At 40.8% G+C, this 21,294-nt stretch overlaps 1 protein-coding gene and 1 long non-coding RNA gene across 2 annotated transcripts in view; one reads left to right on the top strand and one right to left on the bottom strand.

The window, feature by feature from the left end:
• The window catches only part of LOC117282185, a 245,528-nt gene that overhangs the window by 82,892 nt on the left and 141,342 nt on the right, over positions 1–21,294 (top strand). The gene's annotated exons all lie outside the window — the stretch shown is intronic.
• The window catches only part of LOC111862492 (angiopoietin-1 receptor), a 259,584-nt gene that overhangs the window by 100,280 nt on the left and 138,010 nt on the right, over positions 1–21,294 (bottom strand). The window lies entirely within an intron of this gene.

Genomic DNA, 21,294 nt, shown 5'->3' with positions numbered 1-21,294 from the left:
AAGTAGAGCTGGTAGAGAAAAACTGATTTTATATTTAGATTCAGCGCCTTAAATATAACTAAAATTAGTTCTAAAATCCTAGACACCAAAAAAAAATTTTTTTTTGTAGGCCTGTGTAAGATATTAGCATAAGTTCTATTAAGTCACATCTTCCTTCTTTATAAAATTCTGTACCAAATACATTTCCAGCGCTTGTAAAAACCATGAAAATTCTGTGTTCTTCATGAATCGATTTCTGTTTCGCTCCGCGATTTACATTGTTTCGAAATATCTCTTAATGCAATAAATTCATGATGGCACTGCTTGAGTATATGGTAACATATTGCACCAATATAGCGCCTCAGATGCAGATTTTTGGTAATCAATTCTGATAGTAAAATCTACCAAGAGTAGTCTCTCTGTCGTCAGATTAAATTTTAATGAAAAATGCTTATTTACAAAACACTCATAACCCGTATTTTCATTTTTAATATTAAACATTATGATATTACTATTGAATTGTGATTAGCATATTCACGGCCTTTATCAGTAGCATCGTAATATTCATTTGTCTAGAGTAATTAATTTCACGTGTAATTACATTAAATTTTGATTATTTTACGATAAGAACAGGTACAGTATTGATTTTAGGCTTTCCTATAATTTACTGCTAATTCTAATTCATACTGTCACGTGTGTGAATGACTCTCAGTGGGTTTTGGACTGGAGACTGGATTTATTGATCAGTTTAACACGCAACTCGTGACTACACTTAATTATAGCGCCATCGCTGGTCTCCACACTTTATAAACCAATAAAACATGCAGACTAGATTTCTCAGTCTGTTACAGCCTCCGCTATTCGTCTCCTGGTAACGGCTTCTAGCACTGGCAATTCCTCTGCTTCCGGGCTCAAATCCTCTCTGAACGGCGGCTCCCTTCCAACTGTTTATTCTCCAGGCGACAAGTAATTTTATTTTCCAACTGAGCACTTACGGTTATGGTCCTTATATAGCATCATCTCTGACCAGAGGATGGGTTTGTCCTTTACAATTGCTGCTGGTCTTCGCCAACTCAGTCATTCTCAGGTGCAAGTGCCGCGGGACTCATGACCACATTTTACTGACTCAGATTCGGGACTCCCCCAACCTGGAGGGCTAGGTCCCCGTATTTATATCCCCCAGGAACAGGGTGGCCCAGTTATACCCTCAGGCACTAGCTTCCCATTTCGTCGCTTTGCACGGACCTTTGCACGGACCGAGAAGAAAACGCCGTTTATAGCAGTACCTCTATTATTGCCAGGAGCCGGAATAGCGCAGTCGGTATAGCGAATGGCTACGAGCTGGACGACTGAGGGGTCAGAGTTCGAGTCCCAGTAGGGTTACAAATTTTTTCTTCTCCACGTCGTACAGAAAGTCACTGGGGTCCACCCTACCTCCTGTCCAGTGGGCACTGGAGACTTTCCCACTGGGGTAAAGAAGCAGGGGCATGACTGACCACTCACCTCCAGCTAGTGCCGAGGTCAAGAAAATATGGATCTATACATCCACTCCCCCATACGCCTTCATGGCATAGTGCTTAAGAAGTTATGCACAGGGACAACTTTACCTTACCTTTTCTCTATTATTGCGTGAGTAGCTGTTGCCATGGGAACGTGATTACCACGCTACAGTATATTTGGTTTTTGCAAGTTGTGAATGTGGGAAATGTTTCCGAGGTTTCGGAGTCACATGCAGCCTCCATCTTTGAAGTATGTCCTGAAGACAGAGGCATCATATACCTCCGAAATGTTGCATGTACTTTTTTTTAATGCTAGTGGGGTGGGACTAAGTCCCTTGTACTAGGACCACTTGTGGCCTATTGTACCAGCCCCATATGATAGGTGAGGGTGATTGTGGATCAGTTGGTGGAATAAAGATTGGCAAGGGAAACCGAAGTACTCGGAGAAAACCTGCCCCAGCGCCACTATGTCCACCACAAATCCCACTTGACCAGACCGGGGATCGAACCCGGGCCGCCGCGGTGGTAAGCCAGCGACTAACCGCTTGAGCTGTGGAGCGGCCGTTGTATATATTTCCCTCACACATAATGGACATTCGCACTTATTTGTAGGAAAAGTTCGATCTACTGGGGTATAAAGCCGTGTACTGCACCGTGTTATATCGCAGAAAATAGAACTCTTAAAAGCGCCGCTGTGAGAACCTCATACTGCACAGTTACTTGTATGTTTATTTCAAGTTTGTGTGAGGGTTGGCTAAATTAGTTTGCAAACAATATTCCCTCTTATAATTATATTAATTTACTGCGTTATTTATAAATCGAACCTTTGATGCAAACGCTTTATAGGGCATATTACTTTCTAACTAGTGTAAATTTTTCTTCTGATCATAAACCATGATTAAACTGTATCGTTATATATACGTACATGGGATACTAACTATATATTCTGAACATTTCCGTGGGGTATCACACGTCTTGCATTTTATACTGATACCGGCTGAAGTCCGTTGGGAAGTCAGCTAATTTATTAAAAACCAAAATCATGCATGTTTAATGTGACTGTTCTTGGATCGCAGATTTTTAGCCTACGTCCCTTATTTTGAAAAAAAAAATAAAGTAGGCTTATGAGGTCATAATGAGCCCTGTGTTTCTGTGAATCCCCCTATCAATTTATCAATTCCTGAGCCAATCTTTATGAAACTGTATATTATGTCACCTGAACCCATCTCGGCGGCGTACTTCATAAATCCCTCCCTTCAGTCTCTGTGTCTCTATGTATAGCCCTAATTTCGTTGCTAGGCAACGGATTGATAAACACGTTCCCGCTGCAACGAATAAACGAAACAATAGATGAAATGTTGGAAGAATAATTTTCTATGTGTTCCGTGTTTTCTCAAGGCAGATTCTCTGAGGGTCTCTGTGTATCCCCTTGTCGTTGCTAGGTAACAATTCGGTAAAGACGTTTTCGCGGCAATAAAGATCTGTTGGAGGCATCGTTTTCCATGTGGTCCGTGTCGTATCAAATGAAAGTAGGCGATTAGTTATTGCTAGAACTTCTTGTTTAGTTTCATGCAAAATAAACAAACGTAATTTTTAAAGAATGTAAAATTATGTTGTATAATTAAACTGAATTTGTATCGCAGTCAAAATTACTTGCCTTTAAAAAATTACAAGTTAAAGTTTGTAAAAACCAGAAACATTAAGATGTTTCGTGTGAGGTCTGTGTCTGCAGAAGATACTGTCATCTGCCATTAACCTCCGCGTAGAAGCTTAGTGACGTCTCGTCCAAATATCCGTAAACGTCTAGTTAGATAGCGGTATCATGTTTCAGTAAATGGTTATCCTAGTGCAATATCCGTGTTGACACAAGGGAGAAGAAACCCTAGAAACGCGGGTGTTACAATTTTCCTTAGTACCGGTTCGTTTACTTTGGCAGTAACAAATCAAAAGCTGATTTAGGAAGAATTGAAAAGATATTGAACCCGGGTAATGCTTGCTACCATCAGTCCAGAAATTTCTGTCTTCTCTTCTCCTGTATAAAAACATAAAAATCAGAATATTCAAACCTATAATCTTGCCTTAGTTCTGTCTGGGCGTGAAACTTTGTCTCTGATATTAAGGGAGGTACATAGACTGAAGGTGGGCCGTGCCATAGCTCAAGCGGTTAGTCGCTGGCTTCCCACCGCGGCGGCCCGGGTTTGATCCTGGGTCTGGTCAAGTGGGATTTGTGGTGGACAAAGTGGCGCTGGGGCAGGTTTTCTCCGAGTACTTCGGTTTCCCCTGCCAAACTATATTCCACCAAATTCTCCATCGTCATAATCACCCGGCGCAGGCTACAGTAGGCCAATCAGTGGCCGCCGTGCCCAGCGGACCCAGTTGGACTCCACCCTCCACTAAGCTAATTGAAAAAAAAATTATACTTAGGGTGTCTGAGAATATTTGGACCAAATGGAGGTGAATAAACGGGAGGTTGCAGAAAACTGCATATCGTAATTAGGATCTTCATCAGTTATGCTCTTCGCTAAGTAAAATGAGCAAGTCAAGGAGGATGAAATAAACAGGGTATGTAGCACAAATGGGGCAAAGGGGAATGCATATAGGATATTGGTGGGAAACCCAGAAAGGAAGAGACGAACAGGAAGAACAGGACGTAGGTGGGTGGATAATATCAAAATGAATCTGAAATAAGATGGGATGCTAAGGATTGGATTGATCTGGCTCAGGACAGGGACCAGTGGAGGGCTCATGTGTACACGGTAATGAACCTTATGGTTCCATAAAATGCTGGGAAGTTTTTTTATAGCTGCACAGCTGGCTGTTTCTCAAGAAACAGTTAGTTAATTGTGTGGTAGACAGTTACCAGCATTTGAGAGAAATATGTTAATTTTATCTTTAGGCTTGAGGAGTAAATCGGTGGTGAAATAATGATATGGCTGTAAGGACATGACCAATGTTTTCTTGCTCTGTCTCTCTTAACCTCCCTGTACCTCCTATTGGTTCACTCAGAACCATTCTTTATCTCATTCTCACAGCCCTTGGGACACGGTTCTGTAAAGGGTCAGTTTTCCTCGCTCTTCTTTCCTTGCTTCCATTGGTTTGCTCAAGGTCCCCGGTCTCGATCCATCACTTCCTTCTCTCTCTTATCCGTAATTACTTTTCGACGCTCCGTTGACCCTTCTACCATGCTGATACAGATAACACGTCCTCCGAAACGTTAGTAACTATATTGCAGGCTACCCAGTGTAACATCCCTGAAGATAGTAGCTTTTATCATGGGAATCTCGCACATCAAATGAAGAACTTTTCAATTTATATTGTCATTTTGGCGGGAGAGGGAGCGCACGTGGGAGAAATAACTGATGCATAAGAAAAGTTTTCAAACATTATCAGGATGATATGGGCTGGGCATGTAGCACATATAGATGAAGAAAGCATACATAGTTTCGGTAGGAAAACCTGAAGGAAAGATGACATTTGAAATATCTTGGCGTAGATGGGAGAATAATATTAAAATAGATATTAAACAGGGTGTGGAGAGTTGTGTCTTCTAGGATATAATGCCATATATTCCGTTGAAGGTCAAACGTAGTTTCGGAGGGTTGTATCTCCTCCATCCTCATGTTTTTAAAAGTGCTTTCTTCTTTCTTTATGCTTGTTTCTAAATTGTCTCACTCATCAGTTTTGACATATTCTTCCTAAAATTCGGCTGAGTTTCAGCTGATTACACGGCGTTATCCCCCCCCCACCCAATAAAAACTTCATAATCATCGCTGTGATAACCTCAAATTCTACGAATTGGATATGAATCGAAGAATAAGTCAAGCAAGAAACCAGCATAAAGCTTGTAGCAATCAAAGCTCTCCGAAACTTGAGCTGACTTTGCATTGAGTGAAGAGCATTATATCCCAGGATAAGTAAGTCTTCACTCAGTACGTATGTACTTCAATAATACCATCAAAGCAACACAGAAGACTCGTCAAAACTCTGATTTGAGGTACCATCTCAATATTTACGGTGACGAAAACCATGAGGAACTTTGAAGTAACAGATTTGCCTACAGAGAATGAGAACTATGACCTCCGCAGTGTAAATCAGGCGCGTTACCACCTGCGGTAGCCATCTCGATGTAGCTTTATGTACTTTAATCCTTACGTTGTTAAATATAGAAAGGAAGTTGAAAAATTTTGAACTGATGTTACAAAGCATTCCCCGAATTATGAACACAAACGTTTAAATATGACTTATTTTATTCTGAAGAAACAGGGGTGGGAAAATAACAGCCCTTGGATGTATAGTTCCATCCGTAAAGATGGAATATCAAGTAAATAGAAATGAATATTGTATTTCAGAATCCTTTTGCTTTGTGGCATCATTCTTAGATAGTAAGTATACCATTTATAATGCAACAATAATCTTATATAAAATACGCTAAAAATATATTTAATACACTAAAAGTGCTTGTTAAATGCTTTAAAATGACATTAAACTTATACATTCATTCCTTGTTGCAACATGTTTCGGCCACACACGGGTCATCATCAGGCAACATCTTTTGTTATTGGGGAGACCACTGCACCAGTGTTACCTGATGAAGGTCCATGTGTGGCCGAAACATATTGCAACAAGGAACTGAATATATAAGTTTAATGACATTTTAAAGTATTTAACAAACACTTTTAGTGTATCAAATACATTTTAGTGTCTGTTATGTAAGATTATTGTTGCATTATGGACGGTATACTTACGATATAAAAATAGAAATGAAAAATGAATTGAGAATGTAACCAGAATTTGCTTCGATTATTTTGGAAACCATGCCATTTAATTGAGCCACTCGCCTTCACATAGCGCTCTTATGATTGCTACGTCAGCAGTCAGCCTCTGACCGCACCCCTAGTCAGAGTTGCCCTCTGTCTTGCAGTGACGGCCTTTATGAGTCTCCTGTGGCATGTGCAGCGATTTTTTTTCATTCAAAATTATATATCCCTACAGAAATTCCTAGGAGGCATGTAACCTTAGCTGACAGAATTGTCTGACTTGAAAAAATTAAAAACCAACAGCCCAGCCCAACACCAGTCATCTCCAACTGAATGAGATAACTGGAATGTTGAAACTGGTTCCTCGCTCTCGGATTTTTATACCCTGAAGACGGAGGCGATATCTTCCTCCGAAACGTCGGTTTACACAATGATTACACGACGCCACATCGCAGAAGACGGCATTCGTCATAGTCACCGCCGTGAAAACCTCAAATCTTACAATTCTTTTATGGTAAATATTATTTTGTGATTTACAGCAATCGTTTTACCTCATCTAATGTCAGAATTTTTGGTACTCAATAAATGGAAAGCTTATCTCTTCTATCATGTACATATAATTTTTCAACCCTATACTTGAAACACTTCTATTTTGGGAGCCGCATAACTGGGGGCGAAGTACTCTGGTTCCGATGTATCCAAATCAGGCGGAATTTACTGTAATTTTTAATTGCACATACTTTTAATTATACATTCAATTTTTAATCCAAACAATGTTTATATTTCGAAATGTGACACGTTCTGAATACTTTGGGCAACCCTGATCTAAAATGTGCAGTGCCGGATATTTTAAATATGTCCACACTGTGTTGTATTCATTTTAGGAAAAATCTGTTTATGTATCCAAGTTACGTGGTTTAATATATGCTTGGAGGGTCTGGAAGAAATCAGAAAATGTTAGTCTTGGTGCTATATTTACTAGGCACATAAGACAAGTCCTCTTTCACAATACAATCCTGTACTTTGAAGTCAGCGTTGAAGATGTAGGAGTTACGTGTATTCAGATGATCCGTTCTGCTTTATAGTTACGAGTACCTGGTGAACCAGCATGTGACAGTAAACAATGCCGCATCGTATGCAACACGTTATAAAGAAAAACAACCAGTGCACCGGAATAAAGTAAGGTAGAGCTGTCCGTGTAACCGGCCTTGAAGGCCCATAGGATGGTGAGACATAGAGGCTCCCACATTTTCTGTGAAATCGGCTCACAAATGACGGTGAGGTTATCAGCCTTACGCTCCGGCCGCCCTTTGCCCTCCAGGAAGATTCCTGGTACTCAGTTCTGTTAGAGGCTGAGTCGACCCCAGGGCCATAGTGCGGCTAGAAAGATTAGATCAATTGAAAAATCTAATGATCTCATCGGGAATCGAACTCACGTCCTTCCGGCTTGTATATATTTTAAATCCGGATTACAGAAGAAAATGTTTTGTTTTTGTGCTACTTGGAATATGCCATGCATTGAGAAGCTGTGACATAAATTCCAAACCGCAGCTGTATGAAGATGTATGTGAGAATTGCTAATTACTTAAAGTCGGCAAACCAGAAGAGGAGAGCGCTTGAAGGACCTAACGTTTGGTGGGGTGACAGGGTCCAGTGATTCATAAAGTCTATAGTAATGTGATCCAGGACAGGGACCACTAGTGGGCTTTTGTGAGCACGAAAATGAAACTCCCTAGAATACTAAGAATATCTTACTAGCTAAGTGACTGTAAGGTTCTCATGAAGATCTCTGTAACGCGTAGTTACTTCCCTCTTTAAGCGGCCTCCCCAGTCTAGGGGTAACGTTCCCACCTCATGACTCAAGGTACGCGGGTTCAAACCCGGCGGAGGTCGTGGAATTTTTAAGGGCACGTAAAAGATCCTCATTTCTCTAGGAGACCACTGAGCAAAATTAGGCAACAAGTTTCCCTCCCAAGTAGTTTCCAATGAANTCAACAGAGATTATTCTCACGTTCCAGGGGAAAACTTCTAGTATCCAAATTGACTAAATGAACCAAGAACAGAACGGTTCATAGAACAAACAAACAAACTCCGTGGCTTGAGTCCGCAAGCGAACTATACCGACCGAGCGACCGCCGCTTGTGAGGCATGTAACCTTAGCTGACAGAATTGTCTGACTTGAAAAAATTAAAAACCAACAGCCCAGCCCAACACCAGTCATCTCCAACTGAATGAGATAACTGGAATGTCGAAACTGGTTCCTCGCTCTCGGATTTTTATACCCTGAAGATGGAGTCGATACGTTCCTCCGAAACGTCGGTTAACACCACATATACACGGTACCAAATCCCAGAAGACTGCTTTCTTCATAGTCACCGCCGTGAAAGCCTCAAATCTTACATTTAATTTTTCTTGTTTGTATACCGCCATTGTAACGAGAATCACTTTATTGTTTTTATTTTTCTAGCTTCATTATTTTGATTTATTTCAGGTCATGGGTCAGTTTATTTTTAAGTGTGAGGTGGATTACATTATGTTGTTGAATTTCGGATTACTGATTGAAATAATGTGTTTTATGAAGTCGCTGAAATAACGAATGATGGACAAAGACCGAAAACCCAGTAATTCTAAGCGTCTAACATACGCCTGTACCCCTCCACATTTTTAGTGTCCTGGAGCCCAGGACTGAACACTTACCTACGGCCCCACAAATTCTTAAACCTCATCTGATGGAACGAAAAATTAAAACTTCAAATAAGATATATAAGTAGATTCTAAAGGGTTCTGATGATTATGGATGACACACAGAATTACTGTGGTTGTGGACTTTTCCTATCGTCCGGAATTTTAGGTGATAGAGGACACGAAGTTTCGGAAACTGGATCTGTTTCCGTCTTCATGTGAGAAAAGAAGACACCTACTCAGTTGGGGCCCCTTAGAAAGAGCTAATCTCAGTCACTGAACCAGTGACTTTCTGACTTGAAGACGGGAACAGATCCAGTTTCTGAAACGTCGTGTCCTCTATTACCTAAAGTTCCGGACTATGTAAAAGAGTCCAAAACCCCAGTAATTCTTAAGGACATATAATCTTGAAGGATTGTAAACTGACGTCAGTTTCTGCAATTTTGTATTGAAATTAGTAATAAGAAACTTACGGAATTGGTTGTTAAATAAAATTAGGTAAAACAAATTGTAATATTGGCAGTTTCAGCAGATGATCGGATATTGCTGTGAGGTTGCAATAGTAATTCCCTCAGAAATCCGACGCCCGATTTTATGTTTAAAGCAGACACGCTTTTAGGATTACCACCAGTGCATAAACACACCGTCCACCGCTATTGTCTCCCTTCTTGTTTGTTTTCTGTTATTTATGAATGCAAATCCAACAGGCGACTTTTATTTTTCATTATTATTATTTTCATTTTCACGGGCTAGTTGTGCTATTGGCTTCTTTCTGTCAGTTCCAGAGAGAGAGAAAAAATTACCAAAACGGTCAGACATATGTTGGTAGCAATACCCATAGGTTCATATTAGTCTATATCTGGCGGTATGCTCTGATTTTATTGAAATAATTGTCCTCATTACAATGACTTGTGTCCTCGTTTCAGATGTATTTAACTACGCTACCAATGACACAGAAATTAAGAGGAAATGAATTCCAGTAATGCTTGCTACCATTCAGTTCAGAACCTTTTGTCTTCTCGTCTGCTGTCTAAAAACATAAAAATTAGAATATAATTTTGCCTGTGGTTCTGTATGTGCGTGAAACTTGTTCTCTGATATTAAGGAAGGAACATAGACTGGGGGGGTTTGAGAACAGGGTGTTGAGGGGAATATTTGGACCGAAGAGAAATGAAGTGACAGGAGGTTGGAGAAAACTGCGTAATGAGCTTCATAACTTGTACTCTTCTCCAAGTATAATTAGAATGATCAAGTCAAGGAGGATGAGGTGGGCAGGGCATGTAGCACGAATGGGGGGAGACGAGGAATGTGTATAGGATATTGGTGGGAAAGCCAGAAGGAAAGAGACCACTGGGAAGACCAAGGCGTAGGTGTGTGGGCAATATTAAAATTAATCTTAGAGAAATATGATAGGGTGGTATGGACTGGATTGATCTGGCTCAGGCTAGGGACCAATGCATGGCTCTTATGAACGTGGTAATAAACTTTCGGATTCAATAAAATATTTGGAAATTCTTGAGTGTCTGCAAAATTGACTGCTTCTCAAGAAGGGCTCAGCTGCATGAAGATACTCAGAATTACTGAGTTTTCTGACGTCTTCCATCATCCAGTCCGGCTTGTCGTATAGTGCCCCAAACGGGTATATCTACTAGAGTTGATATGCCTGTATATTATGGCATTAATAGCTCTATTACAGTTTATATATACCAGTATATAAGGTAAATAAGATCTAAAAGTTTGTGACGATGGTGCATTAGTGGAAATATTATGTTCCTGGACCTCATCCTTCAGTCTGCTTTTATCTAAAAGCAAGTGCCTGTTTATACTTCAATCGATAGAAATAGTGACTAGCTCCGTCATTGGGCCGAACTGAGGAGGTTTTACCTGAAGACGGAGGCAGAATCCAGTCTCCGAAACATTGTATTTTGACAAATAAACAGGACGATGTTCTTAAATAAAAAGAGGACGATGGATAAGGTCCAGAAACATAATATTTGTACCAATATATCAGTGTCTTGTTATGACTACTTCAGTTGATAAATCAGTATGAAATATATTATCAGCTACAGTTGATTTCAGAACATGAGTGTTCTGCTACAGTTGATACGACAATATATCAGTGTTTCGTAAAACCCTTACAGATGGTATATCAATATACATGTATTTTGTTAACTCGTATATAATATATCATTAATATGTGAGTACATACAATTTTTGATGTAGCTCTCACAGTTATGTCAATATGTCAGTGTTTCCATGTATCTAGTACAGCACTGTACCATCGTCTTGGTGGTCCCAGTCGGTGGCAGAGATCAGATTCATCTGTAAAGGCTAAAGGCCCAGGGAGTAGTGTTCGCCCACACAGATTCCTGGCAAAGAGAGTAAGTGTGGGTTGGAAGTTCTATATCATCCAGGGTACGCGCTTCTTCTTCGCTCCTTCAAATGATCATCTCTTAGGTAAACACGAATTTCTGAGAAGTTATTAAGCATACTTCACCGTTTAAATGCATTCATTTATATATATAAGATAGCAAATACTATAAAATATAACTGGATCTACATTGATACACAATACCTACTGTCATCTCTCTAAAACATCTCTGAAGTTATATTATACATCCACTGAGTGGGCAAGTCTAAATATGAAAAGCCCTACATGTTGAAAGAGATCTCCGGTATAGTGATTTTACTTCCTGTAAAACCGAGATTAACGGCTGTGGGGATCCGTTGTGCTGACCACGCGACACCCTCTATCCGCTGACGTTGGCACTAACTTCGCCGACAGGCGGCGGTCGCTCGGGCGGTATGGTTATCTTGCGGACTACAGGCCACGGAGTTTTTTTGTGTTAAATATATAACTTAGTAATTTTTTATCATGATCTGACGATATATCGCGATCTAACGTATCCTCAAAAATGATTTACACAGTATAATACATGCAGGATTTGAGGTTCTCACACCGGTGGTTATGAAAAGTTCTGTCTTCTGGGGTATAACGCGGTATAGTCCTATGAAGAAATCGACGTTTAGGAGGAACTCATCACCATTTTTACGATTGTAGTATAAGCCAAAAAAGAAACTAACACGAAACAAGGAGAAAGAAACATGTCTGTACTTCATGCTGTTTTCTGTTACGATTTGCTCTTCAACCCTGAAGATGGAGGCGACATGTACCTCCAAAATATTTGTTGACATTTACTATAATACACCCTGTTATACTCCAGAAGACAGAAATCTTCGGTTTAGTATAAGTTTTCACCCTTAAATTGAGACACAGTCCTCATCTTTGTAATTTTAGCTTGCAGATTTGAACGGACTATTTTCAAAATGAACCAATAAACGTGAAACATTCATGTAAGTGTTGTTGGCCCTTTTAAATACGTACGTAAGTATAATTACTGGAACACTGTAGACTTTCTCGTATTTGATACCAAGTTTCCAGGTCATAATTTGCGAGATTCTGGGAAGAGGAACTGGGGAGAGTAGAGGAAATGACAAGAGGGTGGAGAATTTGCATTATGATGACCTTCCCAACTTTGCACTCTCCGACAAATGTTATTATGGTGATTAAATCCAAAAGGGTTACATGGGCAGAGCATTGCGGGGAGGAGAGACGGGAAAGGCAGGACATATAACCCAAATGAAGGAGCCCTGTCAACTGACCTTGGCGCAGATGAAGGTTAATTTCCTTCTAAATATACAAAAATATTTGTAAGCACGAGATTATTTACTAAATATTGTCACGTGTAGGGTGGTACACGCGGCAAAATGACGGGTTCTAGTTAGAATGATTGGATTTAGTAGCACTTTGGTTACAGTCTCTCGTAATCATATTTAATTACAGTCAACACAGCGCTATCGCCGATTTACACAGTTTCCAGATCACCGTTGCACACACACTAGAATCCTCTGTTTCCACTAGTCGTTTCCTAGCAACGGATCTCAACACAGAAACTATAACTTCAAATCACTATGAAGTCTTCTTGTCTTCTACAACGAAATTTCCATGGATATCTTTAACCGAGAACTCAGAACTGTGTGCATTTCCTTCTTTTATAAGCACTCCGATCTAGTCTCTCAGTTTCGTCTAAGCTATAACAGATACACCTTATACAAACTTCACACGGACCACATAGAAAACATCTTCGTTCTTAACTCATACTGTTATAAAGCCCTCAACTGAAGGTTGTATACAGGTCGTTGCACAGAAACGGCTATTCTTCTATTGTCTTGCGTGTATTCGGTCGCGAAGTGTTTACCGGTCAGTTACCTAGCAACCCTCTGACCACCCACGTTCCAATAAGATCTAATAGTTTGTGAAGATGGATAATGTCCAAGAACTTAATATTTGTACAGATTTATTGTAGTCGTTAGGCACGTTGGGCCTTGGAGGCCCATAGAGTTGTGAGACGTCGAGGCTCCCACATTTTCTAGACAGTCGACTCACAGATGGCGGTGAGGTTGTCAGCCTTAGACGTCGGTCGCATTCTTACCCCCAGGAGGATTCCTGGTACTGATTTCTGTTAGAAGCTGAGTCGATCCCAGGGACATAGTGCGACTGGAACGCGCCATATCTCAAGCGGTTAGTCGCTGGCTTCCCACCGCGGCGGCCCGGGTTCGAGCCTGGGTCTGGTCAAGGAGGATTTGTGGTGGACAAAGTGGCGCTGGGACAGGTTTTATCCAGGTACTTCGGTTTCCCCTGCCAATCTTCATTCCACCAATTGCTCCACAATCACCCTCACCTATCATCTGGGCCTGGTACAATAGGCCAGAAGTGACCTCAGTAGAAGGGACTTAGTACCGCCCCACTAGCAATACAAAAATAGTAGTGCGGCTGGAAGGGTTCATTCATTCAACAGTAATCTGTCAGATGACAGGTCCACAGTCTCTTCCAAAACAGTTTCTCCACTTAATGCTATCTCTGTTTTTGGANTGGAAAGAGACTATCCAGGAAAAGTGATAATGTGGTAATTTTTCCATTTGCTTTCCACATCGCAGTACAGCAGCCGTTCAAACCACTTTGGTCACACCTGTTGCTATACGAACTTGAACCATCTCGAGCATCATTTGCTCTGTGCTTCAAGTCGCTGCTGATGACGCTGCTTCCGGCATCAGTTTTTGGTGTCTCTCTTCGTCTGATGCCTACCCTTTGACCTGTCCAGAAAGGGAGGCCCTGCCAGTAGCTATGCTACCGCTGGTATAGCTCTCAGGGTCAGTGAAAAAACCCGATGACCTCATTGAGAATCTAACCCGCGACTTTCCTATTATATGTTAGATAATAAACCCTTCGACGCCACAGAGCCTCAGTGTTGCAAATGAAACACAAATTTCACTTGTGTTACACTGCCTCTCGTTCTTCTGTACTGTTTCCTTCAAGAGGTGGGAATGTATGGCGGCACGTGATGCTTCATGTAGGTCTGTTAGAAGGAAACTTTCTCAACGGCTGTGTTCATTCTGAGTACTACCTCCGCACGTGTGAACCCGATGAGGGAAACACATCCATTTTCCGAAACGCTGATATTTTTTAATGCTGGAGGGCGTGTAAAATTCAGAAGTCCACGAATAAAACCTTGTTGTATGAGGTTATCATAGCAGTGACTATGAAAATAACTGTCTTCTTGAATGCCATGAGCCGTAGATTGATATATAGGTACTATTTTTTCGTGTTAACGAGCTACCTTCGTGTTTATAGCAGATATTCTGCTTATCCTGAAGATGGCAGTAACAGGCATCTCCGAAACGACAGTAGACTACCAGATTACAATACGCCACATTACAGGAGACAGATACTTACGTTAATAAAGGTATAATTCACCATGGCATCGACACAATCCTTGGTATTTATTTAATAAAATGGCTCGTCTCTACCAGCATTTGTATTCACCGGTAGTCAAAATAAGGATATTTCGTTTTAAATTATGAAGCTTTTCAATTTCTTGCTTACTCCTTGGCTCTGCAACCCTCTAAGAACCTTGGTGTTCTATACAACAGGTGCCCATTCTTCTAGGTTGTTTGTCTGCATCTCTTGAATTTGAGGTCTCGTAAATCAATCTGTACATCTCCCAGCCATTTCATTGTGGGCCATCCAGTTTTTTTTTTCATGGTGGTTTTCTTTCGACGATTTTCTTGGAATTAAATTAACACCTTTCTCTGAAATAAACAAATCTTATTCCAAACAGCGACTCACTGCTCATATAAAATTCCTTTAATCTTCTCCCAAAAATTTCTATCCAGTATCTTTAATTTTCCTCATATACTCAAGATTTTGAAGTTCTCACAGGGGTGGTTATATATTGCCGTGTTGTCGGTTGAAATTCGAAGGATGTTTCGGAAGAATATTTCGCCTCAGTCTTCAGAGACACGTAAAACCAAGTAAAATACCAGCGTGGAAGCAGCATGTCGCCTGTTTTTACTCTAGTATCTTGCTCGGCATATTCGAAACTCAGAATTAAGACGGTTGGTTTTCTAGGGACTACCTAGCATTATATCCCACAAAATGGTAGTCTTCACGTACTGAAGTTTTATTTCTGGCATATAAGGCCTTTTAGTCAGTTGCAAACAAAGATTTCCTTGCCGTCTGTTATGCTGGTTTCTTGCTTAGCTTAATCTTCAACCATGAATACGGAGGCGATATGTTCTTCTGAAACGTCGGTTGGCTTTCAGCGGACTAAAGGGCGTTTTGTTTATAACCACCGCTAGTACAGCCTCAAGTCCTACATCATACTATTGCTTTAGAAGATGAGGTTGATAGCCTCACGGAAACTCCCACCCTGGAGAACCAGGGACTACAGTTCTTCTGGCTCTTGTCCCTCCATTTGGCTAGCTTGGATGGCTCTACCAGAAGCGTCGGTCCCCGTTAGCATAACTCTTTAAATGATAATGATACAAGTACCCAAGCTCGTCCGTCACATTCAGGCAATGTCTCCTACAGCTGCATAAGTATTTCAAGCGGACAGAGATAAATGAATGAAAGCAGATTTTGAATGAAGTTACTCCTTCATTGATTCAATAAACGCATTGGAGATTTGCTACATTTGCTATTGATCCCATTTCTTAATTGAGTAATTCACAGTAGATGAAAGGTAAATATGGCACGAATTCCATTGAAATGTGAAATATTTGCTTATTTTTAACCTCAGCTACAAATTTAAACTCAGTTTTTTTCCCTTCTACACGGTTTACTCCAGTATGAAAGCTTGCGTTTGGCTAACTGTGATGTTCTTCGCTGTAGCACGTATGCTATGCTACTGTGGCGTATAGACTCGTCGCTAGGTAACGACCACGAAACAGTGAAACAACATCAGATTCAGTATACATAAGTTGGAGGTTTCCCATAGTCTGAGTTAGATCTACATCTGATATAGAGAACGTTTCGGAAACTGAATATGTGATCGAGGCAGGTTTTCCCTAAGGTACTCAAATTGGCTGGGCCCTTTGTGCCCCTCTCCTTATAGTGAGAGTTTCTCGAAAATTTGTGCGTATGAAATATACCCCAGAAACCATCCAACGCCCAACATAACGTTGGTAGTCGTGTTCTATTACAATATAAACCCCACAACGCAATATATTGTTACGTGTTTCCTGTTGTGTAGTAAATAAAAACAGTACATATAACATTTATTTATTCGTTTCTATGCCAGGACTATAAAATTAGATAAGGTCTTTGTCCATATTCAATTTTCTGAATAACGAAAATATCTTGGTAAGGAATATGAATGCCTGGCCTAAAATATAGACCTCATCAAGATCTTAAAACGGGTCTGGTCAAGTGGGATTTGTGGTGGATAAAGTGGCGGTGGGGAAGGTTTTCTCCGAGTACTTCGGTTTCCCCTGCCAATCTTCATTCCACCAATTGCTCCACAATCACCCTCACCTATCATCTGGGGCTGGTACAATAGGCCAGAAGTGGCCGCAGTACAAGGGACTTAGTCCCACACCACTAGCATTAAAAAAATCTTAAAACATTATTTGTTATGTGTTTCAGTATTATTAACATTTAACCACATTTCTATGTATAAAAATGTAATTTAACACCCACTCCATTCAAGGTTTTAAAGAGTTGGCTGCAGCGTCGATAAAGTCGCAACATGACAACTATCATGTACACAGACCGCAGAGTTTGATAACAGATCGCGCTGTGCTTCGTAGTTATGACTGTGTACAGACTACACGTTCTTACTGTTGTAGCCATAGACCGATGGGCACTTACCGTAGGCATTTCATTTACGCATTACTTATAAGGAAGAAAATTGGGGCAACCAAGTCATTTCTGTACGGGAGTCTTTGAAGAAAAGTGACAGTTTGAAGGGAGTCGCCTTTCAGAGAGAACTTGAGCCCGGAAACAGAAGAATAACCATTGTTAGAAGCCGTTACCAGGCAGCTACTAGTGAATTAGCGTGATTTTGTAAAATGCGCAAAGAGCGATAGTGCTATAGCTATTTTTAATCACGACCTGTAAGCGGCCAATAAATCCAATATCCGTTCCAAAACCCTGTCGAGATTCTCTGTAAATCGTGACAAGATTTTTCTCCGCATCTGAGTTTCTACTACCATCTTCAGAGTATAAGGACGCGCCCTCTCCTGAAGATGAGTGTTGATAGTAGGTTTGCCTGGGATTGTTGGTTACGTTCCAGAAGACGGTGATCTTCATACTCTGTTCGTCGCCGCGATAACGTCAATCTTCAGAGTCACCGCCATGAAAACTTCAAAAGTCACAGTTGAATCATTTCAGAGACAATGTATGATAAAACAGTGACTGAAGGAACAATACAGCGATAACATATACAGACAATGGTTAGAAAAAGCTTATCTCTCGTTGTTATAAGCGCCTCCGTCTTCAGTAATACTGTGTAGATAAACACAGATTTCTGTCTTCTAGGACATATCGCCGTCTGATCGCTTAAAGTCACTTGACTTTTCGGAGAAATATTCTGCTTCCAACTTGAGGGCTGAAGTGTAAATCAATCAAGAAATTAGCATGAAATATGCAGCTAGCAAAGGAAATGCTACTTGTATAAGTAAGAAAAAGTAAATTTATCCCTGTAACAGTCCGTGGAAGCCCATTTGGTTGTAAGAGGTTGAAGCTCCCACATCTTCTAGACAATTGGCTCACAGATGACGGTGAGGTTGTCAGCCTTACGCGCCGGCCGCACTTTACCTCCGGGAAGATTCCTGGTACTCATTTCTGTTAGAGGCTAAGTCGACCCCAAGGTCATATTGCGGCTGGAAGAATTAGGTTAACTGAGAAGTTCAGTGACCTCATCGGGGATCGAACCCGCGTCTTTACTATTCCTACTTATGTAGATGATTAATTTACGTGGGACACAATAGAGCTATGTTATTCACATCGAATTACCAGTGAACCTTATAGTTGTGTATGCCTTGAAAACTAACTGACTGAAGAGATTTTAGTGTTACGATTTCACAATACGTTCTTAGAAAACACCCCTGTACCGGAAGAATAACATCCTGTTGCTTCGTAGCCCCCTGAGGGGCCTCCATGAATAATCGTCTTTACTTGCTTCTGCAAGTAACGTGAGTTGTTAAGAGAATTATTTTATCGGCTTGTTTAATTTTCTGCAATTCATGAAATGATTGGGCTTCTTATTATAACAAGTAAAACTTTCCACATGAATCGTAATTTCAGAAGATTCACGTGGTCAACGAACTAAGTCTGGAAGTCTAGACAAGCCTTTTCCGAGACTAACAAATTTATGGAAAGAGACATTACGAGTATAGTCACAATGTCTACAGTGGTACAAGATATTCTTCTAGTAAGCCTTTATGTTGACAAGGTTACTTGGGGCTCCTTCCTCTGAAACGTACACACCAACAAGGATCCAACAGCTTAACAACGTTATATTGCTCCTGTTGATAGTCACGGTTGCTAACATCGCATCATCCTTCACCAGAAAAAACCTACGTGGCCTGTAGTCCGCAAGCGAACTATGCCGACCGAGCGACCGCCGCTTGTCGGCGAAGTTAGTGCCAACTTTTGCGGATAGAGGGTGTCACGTGGTCAGCGCAATGGATCCCCACGGCCGTTAATCTCGGTTTTCTAAGAAAGGGAGCATAAATTTAGTCTTAAGCTGTGAAATATTGCCGTTTCTTATGCGAACATCATCACTTCTTATGATAGTGAACAGTGGTTTAGGAAAAGCTGTTTACATTCTTTAACGAATATAAACTGTTTTATAATTACGTATTGCATCCGTTTTTATGATTTCACAATTTTCCATGATCAGTGACCATTTTTTTATGTCTCATAGAGTTATTTGATATTTTTCTGCGTAATATTTTACTAACTAAGGAACTAACTTCATGGACAATGAACAGTGGTTCAGCTACTTAAGAATTTCCCAACTTTATATGGAATCCGAAAGTTTTGTCACGATTTGGGGGTGACTATAGACGAGGTATGGATTGGTGATTAGATTTATTGACCACTTGTACACACGACTCGGAACTGAGAACTATTACAGCGCTATCGCTAATCTCCACACGGGAACTTGTTTAACGATCCGTTGCCTAGAAACGGGTCGTATAACACCGTTGTTTATTCGTCTCTTTTGCCGTCATTGCATAGCAACGGCTACACACGGCTCACAAGAGCCTGCCACTGGTCCCCATCTTCGGCCAGATGAATTAAGTAACCTCATCCGGTTCCTCTAACATCCGTTTTAATTATATTTTATAAGTATATTGAATAAAATTAATATTTTTTTCAATAAATATAAGTAATTTATTATTACAGCTAAGGAATTTCAGTAGCCCTATACACGAAATGTGTAAAAATGTATTACGTCATCTTCAAGAATTAGTACAGCATTCATGGAAATTGATAACGTGAGGTGAATCCCCCCCCCATAAAAAAAAACAAAAACAAGCAGACAAAGAACTTATAGAGAGTGGCAACTGGCGAGGGCCGAGGGGCACGGTGTGAGAATCAGTGCCCATGCTTTCCTTGATCCGAATGTAGTATTGTTAGAACAGTGGCTGAGAGCCGATCACGGTGGCCGCGCGGTCTAAGGCATGTACTGTCTTCGCTCGCTCGGAAGCCTAGATTGTGGGTTCGAATCCCACACAAGGCATGGAGAGAGATGTTTACTGCAACGCTGCGTAGCGACCAGCGCGCTTCGGCTCGGCTCGGCACGGCACGGACAAACACCGCTTTCCTTACTGTTGCGTAACCTCGTTCCATATCCCGTTGCCCAGCATCGGTTTGACATGTCACAATATGTTTATTCTATGTTTAAGTTGCCCTATGTTTAGATAGAGTGGATCACTCGTTCAAGGAGTCCTACCGTCTGTAAAATAATCTTGAACATGAAAATCAGAGGTCAGGGCCCAAAGGGGCTGTAGAACAAGTGAAAAAAATGTCAAGGAGTTTAATTTCGGTTTTATGGGAGAGAAAATTGTATACTGAGTAGACTGTTGCAGAGTGTCCGCTTCGAGGAACACGACTATGGTAAGGATAAAATTAAAATGGATTTTATTTTGATGGGTTCTGACGATTTCGGATGGAACTGACTGAGGATGGTGTCCAATGGCAGGCTTCGATATTAACCGTGTTCACCTACTCAACTGCTGATTACTATCCGACTATATTGCAGTCTCAGGATTTTAGGAACTGGAGGACGAATAGCAACGTTTTCTTGCGGTTAGAACAGCGGAGAGCCCTGCATATGGCATGTCAGTTCCAGCCGACAGTAGTTAAGTGTCTTTTATTTGTTATAGACCGCACGCCGCGGAGGATTGTGAAAACTTGAAGCTCCCAACAGAGAGGAGGGTCTGTAATTTTGAATTTAATTACACTCATTGTAAAACTGGTATAGCATCAAGGTAAATACTGTCACAGGCGAGAAAGGTTATAGCAATGTGTGGTGACTGGAAACACAGCGGGAAATCCGGACGTGTTTCATTGGCTCAGTTCGAGAGTGAAAAGCTTGAAATATCTATGGGCTAAGAGACATACAGCAATTATTAAACAGGACAAAATGCATGTTTGTTTTCAGATGTTTTATTTGTTATTTTCTTTGGCCCACTGAATCTGATACCTAATTACTGAGCTTGCAAAAATATTGTTCGGTAACAGGTGCAACCGATGAGTGAATCTGACCACTCACTTCCATCTAGTGCTGAGTTTAAGAATCATAGCCCCCTACCTCCACTCCCCCATACGTATTCATGACGTGATGTTTACTTAAGGACTGGAAAATCTCTGCTTTATAAGAACATTGATGCAAAATAAATTGTGCTATTGATACCATATTACCTTCTCGTTAAATATTTACCATACCGGAAAATCCTTCTCTCTCTCTCTCTCTCTCTCTCTCCAGTGGGGGGTGGAGTCCAGTTGGGTCCACTCGGCACGGCCG

Source organism: Cryptotermes secundus, unplaced genomic scaffold (genome assembly GCF_002891405.2).
Source record: "Cryptotermes secundus unplaced genomic scaffold, Csec_1.0 scaffold882, whole genome shotgun sequence".
Taxonomy (NCBI): domain Eukaryota; kingdom Metazoa; phylum Arthropoda; class Insecta; order Blattodea; family Kalotermitidae; genus Cryptotermes; species Cryptotermes secundus.
The sequence above is the reverse complement of the archived record's forward strand: the minus strand, read 5'-3'. Positions and strand labels throughout refer to the sequence as shown.